The 9,566-nt window shown below is 33.0% G+C and overlaps 1 pseudogene across 1 annotated transcript in view; it reads right to left on the bottom strand.

Moving 5' to 3' along the window:
- Nucleotides 1–9,566, bottom strand: part of LOC148945781 (uncharacterized) — a 133,848-nt pseudogene that overhangs the window by 109,511 nt on the left and 14,771 nt on the right. Inside the window, exon 3 of the transcript XR_016142496.1 lies at nucleotides 2,364–2,534. The product of XR_016142496.1 is annotated as an uncharacterized LOC148945781 (transcript). The remainder of the gene's footprint in view (nucleotides 1–2,363; nucleotides 2,535–9,566) is intronic.

The following is a 9,566-nucleotide window of genomic DNA, read 5'->3' as shown; positions in this document are numbered from 1 at the left end:
AAAAACTGTCAATAACATTTTTTCATAAAGAATTTATCAAATGTCATATTAGACTCGGACAACTGTTACCTTGAAATATTTGCTCATATGTGCAAACTACAGAATAAAACCTTTATAATTTTTGCCAATTCAAAAATGTTCCAGCCAATCAGCAAAAAAGTCACGCCTAAATTTTCGAATTGATTTCATCCGTGTTAATAAAACTAACATGTAAGATGTTGCCTTGCATGTATAGGAAAAAAGTTTATACTTTTAGTCAACTCCCAACAGAAAACAAGCTTTTAAACAAAACAAATAGAAAAAGATAATATTAAAAATTTAGGAAATAAGCTTATCAAATAAAGAATTGAAATAAATATGAAAAAACGACATGTCGGATAAAAACAAAATAAAACAAAGATAAAAATAACAAAAAGACAGTTCAGAGAACATAGAGTCTAGGCTTTGGCATACTGCCAAATTCCGCTCCAGACCTCTCATATTCTAGTGTAAAGTTTTAAAGAAGGGGCGTATTTCTTGTGGGATTTTTCCTATGCCTAATAAAATAATTTTTCAAGATATCTCTATTTTGTTTAATAAAATCTAAAAATTGCAACTCATTTATTTACTTATTTATAAATATACTTGGGCTTTGTGTACATTTTAAAATCAATTTCTTTTGGATTGATAAATTAAACAATAACACAAAAAATAGTATTGAAAACATTCAACAAGCATGTCAAAGAAAGAAGTGCTTTCAAACATTTTCCTTACAGAAATTTTAGGACCATGAATATTAACTCATATACTCATACTACAGAATATCAAAAACTAATACATTTACCAAATCAAATTTTTTTTCAGCCAATCGGTAAAAAAGATGCCCATAAATTTTCTGTCCAAAATAAGCTAAATAAAGCCCTTATTTAATTTTGACATTTCTAATTCATTTCTTTTTTTACACATATTCTTGCTAGACCTGGCATGCTATCTAATCCGCATTCTTGTTTGCTCATATCAGATGACGCTGCAACAAGAAGAACTTTAATAATATAAAATTCGCTCAAAATCAAAGACTTGTATTTTTTAGGTCTATTTTAATTTAGCACACAACTCAGCTTTTAAATATTTAGCCTAGCACATTTATTACAAATTTCAGTCTAATGAATCTTACCTCATTATTTAATTTATAAATTAAAATAACTTTCCAAAAATAAGCTTCACAAAGAAAATTAAAGGCAATATTAAACTAAAGACCAAGAAAAATAAAAACCTATATTAATTCATAATAGAAACGACTAGATATTAGTAATAAAGAACAAATTAAACCCCAAACAAACAGAAAATGAATAAACAATCATAGAAAACAAACATACGACATTTACAAATATAAATGAATATATCATTCTTAAAACATACAAAAATAGAATTAAATAAGCATATCAAGCTTAAAACAAAAACAAATCTTTTACTATTGAAGAATAAATGAAACTCAAAATAAAAAAAAACTAAATAAACAATCATAGCAAACAAAGATACAACAGGTACTAATATAATTGAATAAATAAATCTTAAATAAAGTAATACTTAAATTGAATATATAAATAAACCTTAAAACAAACAAAATCCCTACAAACAAGAGTTGGGTTACTGCCCCCTTCCCTAACTGTAAAAGGCTAAAGCCTACTGCGTCATTGGTACTTAACTGAAAATAAACTATATTACAAATATTTTCTTTTGTACTTATTAGACAATTGTATTTATAGAAACAACAGTTTGGCTACTGCCCCCTTCCCTAACTGTAAAAGTCTAAAGCCAACTGCGTAATTGGTCCTTTACTGAAAACGAATTGTATTAAAACAAATTTCTTCTATCCTTATTACAACATTAGAAATAAAATGAAAATTACAGTACAATAAGATCATGTAAATTATGCACTTCTTTGGAGATAATGTTGCATTAAAATCAATCAAAACTAAGTTGTTTCTAGAAGAGAATGATTAAACTACAGAGTTATCAGATTAGCATATTCTTAAGTCATTTATGTCATAAAAAACAATTATTTTTTATTACGCATAGCTAAATCCATATTTAAAAATTGTAAAAGAGTTCTAATTGGTTCCAAAAGCCAGAATACAGTCTAAATTTAAATTAATTTTGTCATTTTATCCAGGAGTTTAATTAGGATACAAAATTTTAATAATCAAAACCATATGGGATTATCATTAACTAAATATACTTTTTTTTTGCAAATGCAATCAGACCGATAAGATGCAGTAAACACCAATCTTTCATGCCCTGTCAATATTTCAAAAAAAGTTTAAGATAAACCATCTAAATTTAGACATGCAAAAATAAAGAAGATCAGGAAATCTGAAGCATACCTTCGTCCCTGTCAATTTTCGGCTCCAGTTTAACATGATCACCATCATGTTGACAATCTCCAGAGATGCCAGGAGAAAAAGAAAAATGTTTGGTCTCATCTTTAATTAATAGCATAGAATGAGTGCTTCCAAAAATATCTTTCTTATCATTTGAGAATATATCTTCAGCTTCTACAAAATAAGAGTAAAAATTAAATAAAATATTTACAATATAACAAGTTGGTTAGTGATAAGACTTTTAAAATGCTACAAAATTTTTATGTGGTAGTTCGTAGAAGGAGTAAAGGTAATTGATCCTCCCAGCATCTAGGCACTTAGTAAATATATGAAGAATAAGAAGAGCATCAGATTTAAAAAAAAAGAGACAATATTACATGGATAATGGTCAATTATTATAGATTCTGTCAAAAAGTTTGTTCACCAAGGTTGAAGCAATAACTGCTTCCAAGTAAAGAGCCAACCACCTATTGCAACAAAAAGCTTAAGACTTATTTAGATAAAAAAAACTGTCTAGTCCGAAAAATATAGCATTTCAAGCTAATTAGTGACTCAACCCTCAGGTGACTATACTGAGTGGCAAGAATGTTTACTATTATTTTTGGTTTATGTTAATGGCAAAAGTTTATCAAGAAAATGAATTATGGGAATGGAAAACGAGCTTGAAAAACCTGCGGTTTGGCATTGAATAGGAAAGTGAAGAGAACCATTGTAATAAAAACTGTCCAAGGAATATCTGTTGGGTTCAAAACCCTGTAGCAGGAGGTTTAAAATCTCAAGTCTTGAATTTATGATTCTTTTAGAAGATGAAAACTAAAATATGATGTTTGAAAAACACTGCCAAATCACAGAAAAAAGTATTCCCAAAAAGATGTTACCACTGAAAGAAGCAATTTTGTGACAATCCTATAGCTGCAATATACGCCATTAGGATAGCCTGTTACTTTGGTAGGTTCCAGTCTTTCTCTACAAATTCGGATATTGACCTTATTTCAGGATTTTTAAAACCACACCGGACGTTTGTATTCTGTCTCGGGTTATCCCTCTCCTTTAAGCATCAGTAGGAAACAATGAAAGGAGTTTTTGTAGAATCTGCCATACACAACAATAACTTAAATTCAAAGCTAATTCATTAATAATATGTGCCATTGATTTGAACTTTCTATATTACCATGTCTTAGGAATTTCGAAAAAAGCCTGAAACCCTGTTTCTTTTCCTTTACAAAAAGTGCACTTCAATTTTACAGGGGTTTTGAAATGGACAATAAAAACTAGGGATTCAGCCCTATATTGCTGAATTTTTTTTTTTCAAAACTGTTACTTTTTACCAGTCTTGACTAGAGCAAAAATCCCATAGGATGTTAAAAATTCTGCTTAGTCATTGTACAAATTTTGGGAGCACAAATTATAAGGGTTTGTCAAATTTAGAAGCAGAACAATTTTTAAAGATTGAGATATTTTTTAGATTTTTGAGAGCTGGAAAAAGAACTGACATCAACTAGAAATAAAACAACACAGATGAAAACATCCATGTCAAAACCATCTACAAGAGACTTGTAGCCCCCCTCCCTTTAAAAATAAAAAAATCATTTTTATCTTGTTGATTGCTTCCTTTTGTGGCAATTTATAAGCTTTTGCTCTAAGTAAGTTAATTGTATTTAATTTAGAGCTGGACTTTTTAGAGAAGGAATCTTTTTTTTAAGAAGCTGAACTTACTAAAGTATCCGGAAAGCCCATATTTCTGTCTATAAAAATGTCTCTATGATGGAAGTAAAAAGAAGTTCTGTTACAAAGGGCTGTAAGTGAAAGAAATTTCTGATTCGAAAGAGTAGAGTTATCTGTTACAGTGTGGTTATTAATACTTTTATTCTAACAAATAAGTTCATCCTTTTTTGGCTAACAAATTGTATTAAATTAATACTCATAACAACTTTCAATCCTTGTATTTGGTTTAACCGAAACTTACCTCACCTAGGAAACGAAATCAGCAGAATTTCTGATATTGCATTTTTGAGCCTGAATTAGTGGGTGAAATACAACTGATAAAAATTTCCCTATTTTTGCTGTAGGAAAATCATAGGCAGCGCGCGAGCGCTGCCTAAATAAAGAACGATGTGGCCAAAATGTATTTTTTTTTCTTTCTTCGACAGGCACTTCGTATCGAAGGAGTTGTCGTAGAGACTTCGAAAAGGACTCATTCGATTGGAAATTGGGGTGGCTAGTGCCCTTTTTAATAGTCAAAAGTGATTGGAGGGCAACTAGCCCCCCCCCCCCACGCCCATCATTTCTCCAACCACATCCAATCAAAATTTTGAGATAGCCATTTTGTTCAGGGCAGGCTAGTTGATTTACAGATGGAAAATACGTTTGCGAGGAGGACACTCCCCACAACCCTCAGGGCAAGGGTTTTAAGTTATGCCCTGGGGGCATATAAGGTTTTTTATAGAAGGCGTTGTCGTAGAAACTTCGAAAAGGGCTCATTTGATTGTAAATTGGAAAATATGTTTTTGAGAAGGACACTCCCCCACAACCCTCGAGGCAAGGGTTTTAAGTTATGCCCTGAGGGCATATAAGAACGATGTTGGCACAATGTGCTATGTATTTTTTTTTCCTTTAGAGAAGGGCACTTCATATGGAAGGGGTCGTGGCAGAAACTTCAAAAGGGGCTCATTCGATTGGAAATTGAGCGTTCTAGTGACTTTTTTAATAGTCGAAAGTGATTGGAGGGCAACTAGCCCCCCCCCCCCCGCCCAGATGAATGTGCATTGTCAGTTTAATATACATATACTGATATTTAGTAATCAAAATGTTTATATTGTTTGATTTATTAAAGTTATAAAAGTAAAAACATTTATATTTCTTCAGTAAAGTGCAAACTTTGTTCTGGCCTTGGGAAGGCATAGGGGTTTTGCGCCCAACTAATACATTGTGCCAACATCGTTCTTTACTTAGGCAGCACGAGCTCGGGACATTTGACCTTTTCCTTTTAGATAATTAAAAAAAGCTTTCCGAAAAATAAGTTTTTCAAAGTAAAGTAACGGCCATTTTAAACTTAAGCTCAGCGGATACAAATACCTTTTAAAATTCAAACTCAAAACGACCAGAAATTACTATTAAAGAATAAATGAAACCAAAAACGAACAGAAATTAAATAAACAATCATAGCAAAAACATACAACAAGTAATAATATAAATGAATAAATAGATTTCAAAGCGAGTAATGCTTAGATTAAATATGAATATCAAGCTTAAAACGAAAAAAAAATAGTTTCCTATTGAAATTTAAATGAAACTTAAAATGAACAGAAATTAAATAAACAATCAATGCGAACAAACATACAATAGATATTAATGTAAATTAATAATTAAATCTTAAAACGAGTGAAACTTAAATTGAATATGCAAATCAAGCTTGAAACGAACAAAAATCACCACAAACAAGAGTTTGAGTATGACCTCCTTCTCTCACTGTAAAAGTCTAAAACCTACAGCGTCATTGGCGCTTTACTGAACACCAATTTCATGACAAATATTTTCTTTTGTACTTAATATTGAAAATAAACATTAAAATTATAGTAACATTTTGAACTGATGAGTTTTCAGCAATTAATATCATTATACATCTAATACTCAGTTTAATTTATTAGCTCTTTTTAAAGTTGTTAAAGACGAATATAGTTTCCCTACGAACAAGTGTTTGGATATTGCCTCCTTTTCTAACTGTAAATAAAAACCAAAAGCTTACTGTGTCATTGGCGCTTAACTGAAAACGGATTATATTACAAATATTTTATTTTCCAGTTCTTACAGTATTGAAAATAAAAATACACTTACACTGAAATAAATTCTTGAACTGATGGATCTTTTAACAATTAATATCATTATGCATCAAATATTCAATTTGATGTTGTTTATACTTTCCAAGACTGTTCAAGACGCATATAGTTTTCAGTAAAAAGGCCAATGACGCAGTAGGTTTTAGACTTTTACAGTGAGAGAAGGAGGTCATACCCAAACTCTTGTTTGTGGTGATTTTTGTTCGTTTCAAGCTTGATTTGCATATTCAATTAAAGTTTCACTCGTTTCAAGATTATTTATTAATTTACATTAATATCTATTGTATGTTCGCATTGATTGTTTATTTAATTTCTGTTCTTTTAAGTTTCATTTATACTTCATTAGGAATTTTTTTTTTTCGTTTTAAGCTTGATATTCATATTCAATCTAAGCATTACTCGCTTTGAGATCTATTTATTCATTTATATGATTACTTATTCTATGTTTTTGCTATGATTGTTTATCTAATTTCTGTTCGTTTTTGGGTTTCATTTATTCTTTAATAGTAATTTCTGGTCGTTTTGAGTTTGAATTTTAAAAGGTATTTGTATCTGCTGAGCTTAAGTTTAAAATGGCCTTTACTTGTCTTTGAAAAACTTATTTTTCGGAAGTTTTTTTTTAATTCATTTTTGTTCGTTTTTGTGTTGCAAAAAATTTCAAGTTTTAAAAAATTCCTTATTTCAAAATCAAACTTAAAAGTATCAAAACTGATATCAAAGTAAAAAATGGGTTTGTGTCAACCTCGGAGTTTTTATTATCTGATGTTTGAACCATTTTTAACAAAATTGTTATCTCAAAATTTTTATCGGATGGGTTTGGGGAAAAAGGGCGTGGGGGACAAGATTAAGCTTCGGTCTCTTTTGACTCTTTAAAAGTGAACTAGAACTTTTTATTTTCAGTCAAATGAGCCCTCTGAAGTTTATACGAGTATCCCTTCTATAAGAACCATATATATACCCAGAGTATAACTTACAACGCCTATCCCTGTGTCCTGGGGGGTTGTGTCGACCCTGGAGTTTTAATATCTGATGATTGAACTATTTTTAACAAAATAGTCATCTGAAATTTTTATGGGATGGGTTTATTTCTCTGATACACCCAACGGCGTGGTGGGCGGGAGGGGCTAGTTGCCCTCTGATCTTTTTTCATTCTGAGAAAATGAACAACAACTTTTAATTTCCATTCAAATGAACCCTCTCTGAAGTTTATACGAGCATACCTTCCATAAGAACCATATATGCCCCCAGAGCAATACTTATAACGCCTGCCCAAGCCCTAGGGGGGGGGTGGTGTCGACACAGGATTTTTTCTTATCTGATCTTTGAACTATTTTTAACGAAATGACCATACGTAAAGGAGTTTTTGTAATATGATCAATGAAGTATTTTTAACAAAATGGCTACCTAAAATTTTCTATCAGATGTATTTGGGGAAAAAGGGCTTGGGGGGGGGGGGGGGCAGTTCCCCTTCGATAATTTTTTACTCTTAAAAAGGACACTATGATTGTTGCTTTTCAATTGAATAAGCCTCCTCCTAAATTTATACAACAATCCCTTCTATAGGAAGCACCTGTGGGAAAAAAATAAATGAAATGTTGGGGGAGATTAGCTGCCCTCGGATCACTTTTAACTCTTAAAAAAGGACTTACAACTTTCCACTTCCAATCAAAGGAGTCCTATATGAATTTTATACGTGCATCCCTTCCATAACAACCATATATGCCCCCAGGGCATAACTTACAACGCCTACCCCCGGGCCCTGGGGGGTTGTGTCGACACCAGAGTTTTTTGTTATCAGAACTTTGAACTATTTTTAACAAAATTTCTATCTCAAAATTTTTACCTGATGCATTTAGGGCGTGGAGGAGGGGGGCTAAGTGCCCTCCGATCTATTTTGAATCTTAAAAAGTGAACAATAGATTTAATTTTTCAATAAAACGAGACGTATCTGAGGTTTATACGAGCATCTCTTCCAGTAAGAATATACATGCATCTAGAGCCGTACTCATAACGCCTGCCTCCGGCCCCAGGCGGGTTCCGTCGACACAAGAATTTTTCTTATCTGACCTTTGAACTATTTTTAATGAAATGGCTATTATAAAAATTTTATCGGATGGGCTTGGGGAAAAAAGGGTGTGTGTGGCTGGGGGGGGCTAGTTGCCCTCGGATATCTTTTGACTCTTAAAAATTGAACTAGAACTTTCAATTTCCTATCAAATGAGCCCCCTCTGAAGTTTATGCGAGCATACCTTTCATAAGAACCATATACGCCCCCAGGACAACACTTACAACGCCTATCCTCCGGGCTTCCCCGGGCTCCGGGGGGTGATTTTGTTATCTAATTTTTGAACAATTTCCAAAACACTGGCTGTCTCAAAATTTGTAGCGGACAGGTTTGGGGAAAAAAAGCGCGTGGGGGGGGGATAGTTTAACTCTCTTGACTCTAACAAATTGAACAACAACTTTCAGTTTCCAATAAATTGAGCCCTCTATGAAGTTTATACAAGCATCCCTTTCATAAGAACCATACATGCCCTTAGGACATAACTTAGAACGCATTCCCCTGTGCCCTGGGGGTTCTATTGACACCCGATTTTTTCTTATCCGACCTTTAAAATATTTTTAAAAAAATTTCTATCTCAAAATTTTCATCCGATGGGTATTGAAAAAGAAGGCGTGGGGGGGGGGGGGCTAGATGCCCTCGGATCTCTTTTGACTATTAAAAAGTGAGCTTTTCTGTTAGGTCAGAAACTTTCTGACATTTTAGATCAACCTAGGTGCCGGAACATGTTCCCCACCCAACAGGGTCAAACTTTCAATTTCCAATCAAATGAGCCCTCTCTGAAGTTTATACAAGCTTCCCTTTCATACGAACAATATATACCCCAGGGCATAACTTACAACGCCTGCCCGCTGGCCCTGAGGGGCTGTTACGACACCTGTTATTGTGTTATCCTACTTCTTATCAAATTTTAAATCCATGATTATCTAACAATTTGCCGTTGAAGTTTTCGGGAACAAAGGGGCGTGGGGGGGGCTATTTAATCTTCGAAATCTGTATAATCTAAAAACATAAACAAGAACGTTACGTTTCCAATCAAACAAAACATCTATGAATTTTATACGAGCATCCCTTCAATAAGAACCATATAATCCCCCAGGGCATAACTTACTACACCTGCCCTCGGGCCCTGGGGGGCTGTGTTAGCCCCTGAGTTTTCGTTATATGGTCAGTGAACTATTTAAAAAAAAACTATCTCAAAGTTCTTATCGGATGGGTTTGAGGAAAAAAGGGCGTGGAGGGGGGGGCTAGTTGTCCTCCGATCTCTTTTGACTCTTAAAAAGGGAACTAAAACTCTCAATTTCCAAT

Source organism: Artemia sp. Qi Xiang Cuo, chromosome 12 (genome assembly GCF_049724085.1).
Source record: "Artemia sp. Qi Xiang Cuo chromosome 12, ASM4972408v1, whole genome shotgun sequence".
NCBI lineage: Eukaryota > Metazoa > Arthropoda > Branchiopoda > Anostraca > Artemiidae > Artemia > Artemia sp. Qi Xiang Cuo.
The sequence above is the reverse complement of the archived record's forward strand: the minus strand, read 5'-3'. Positions and strand labels throughout refer to the sequence as shown.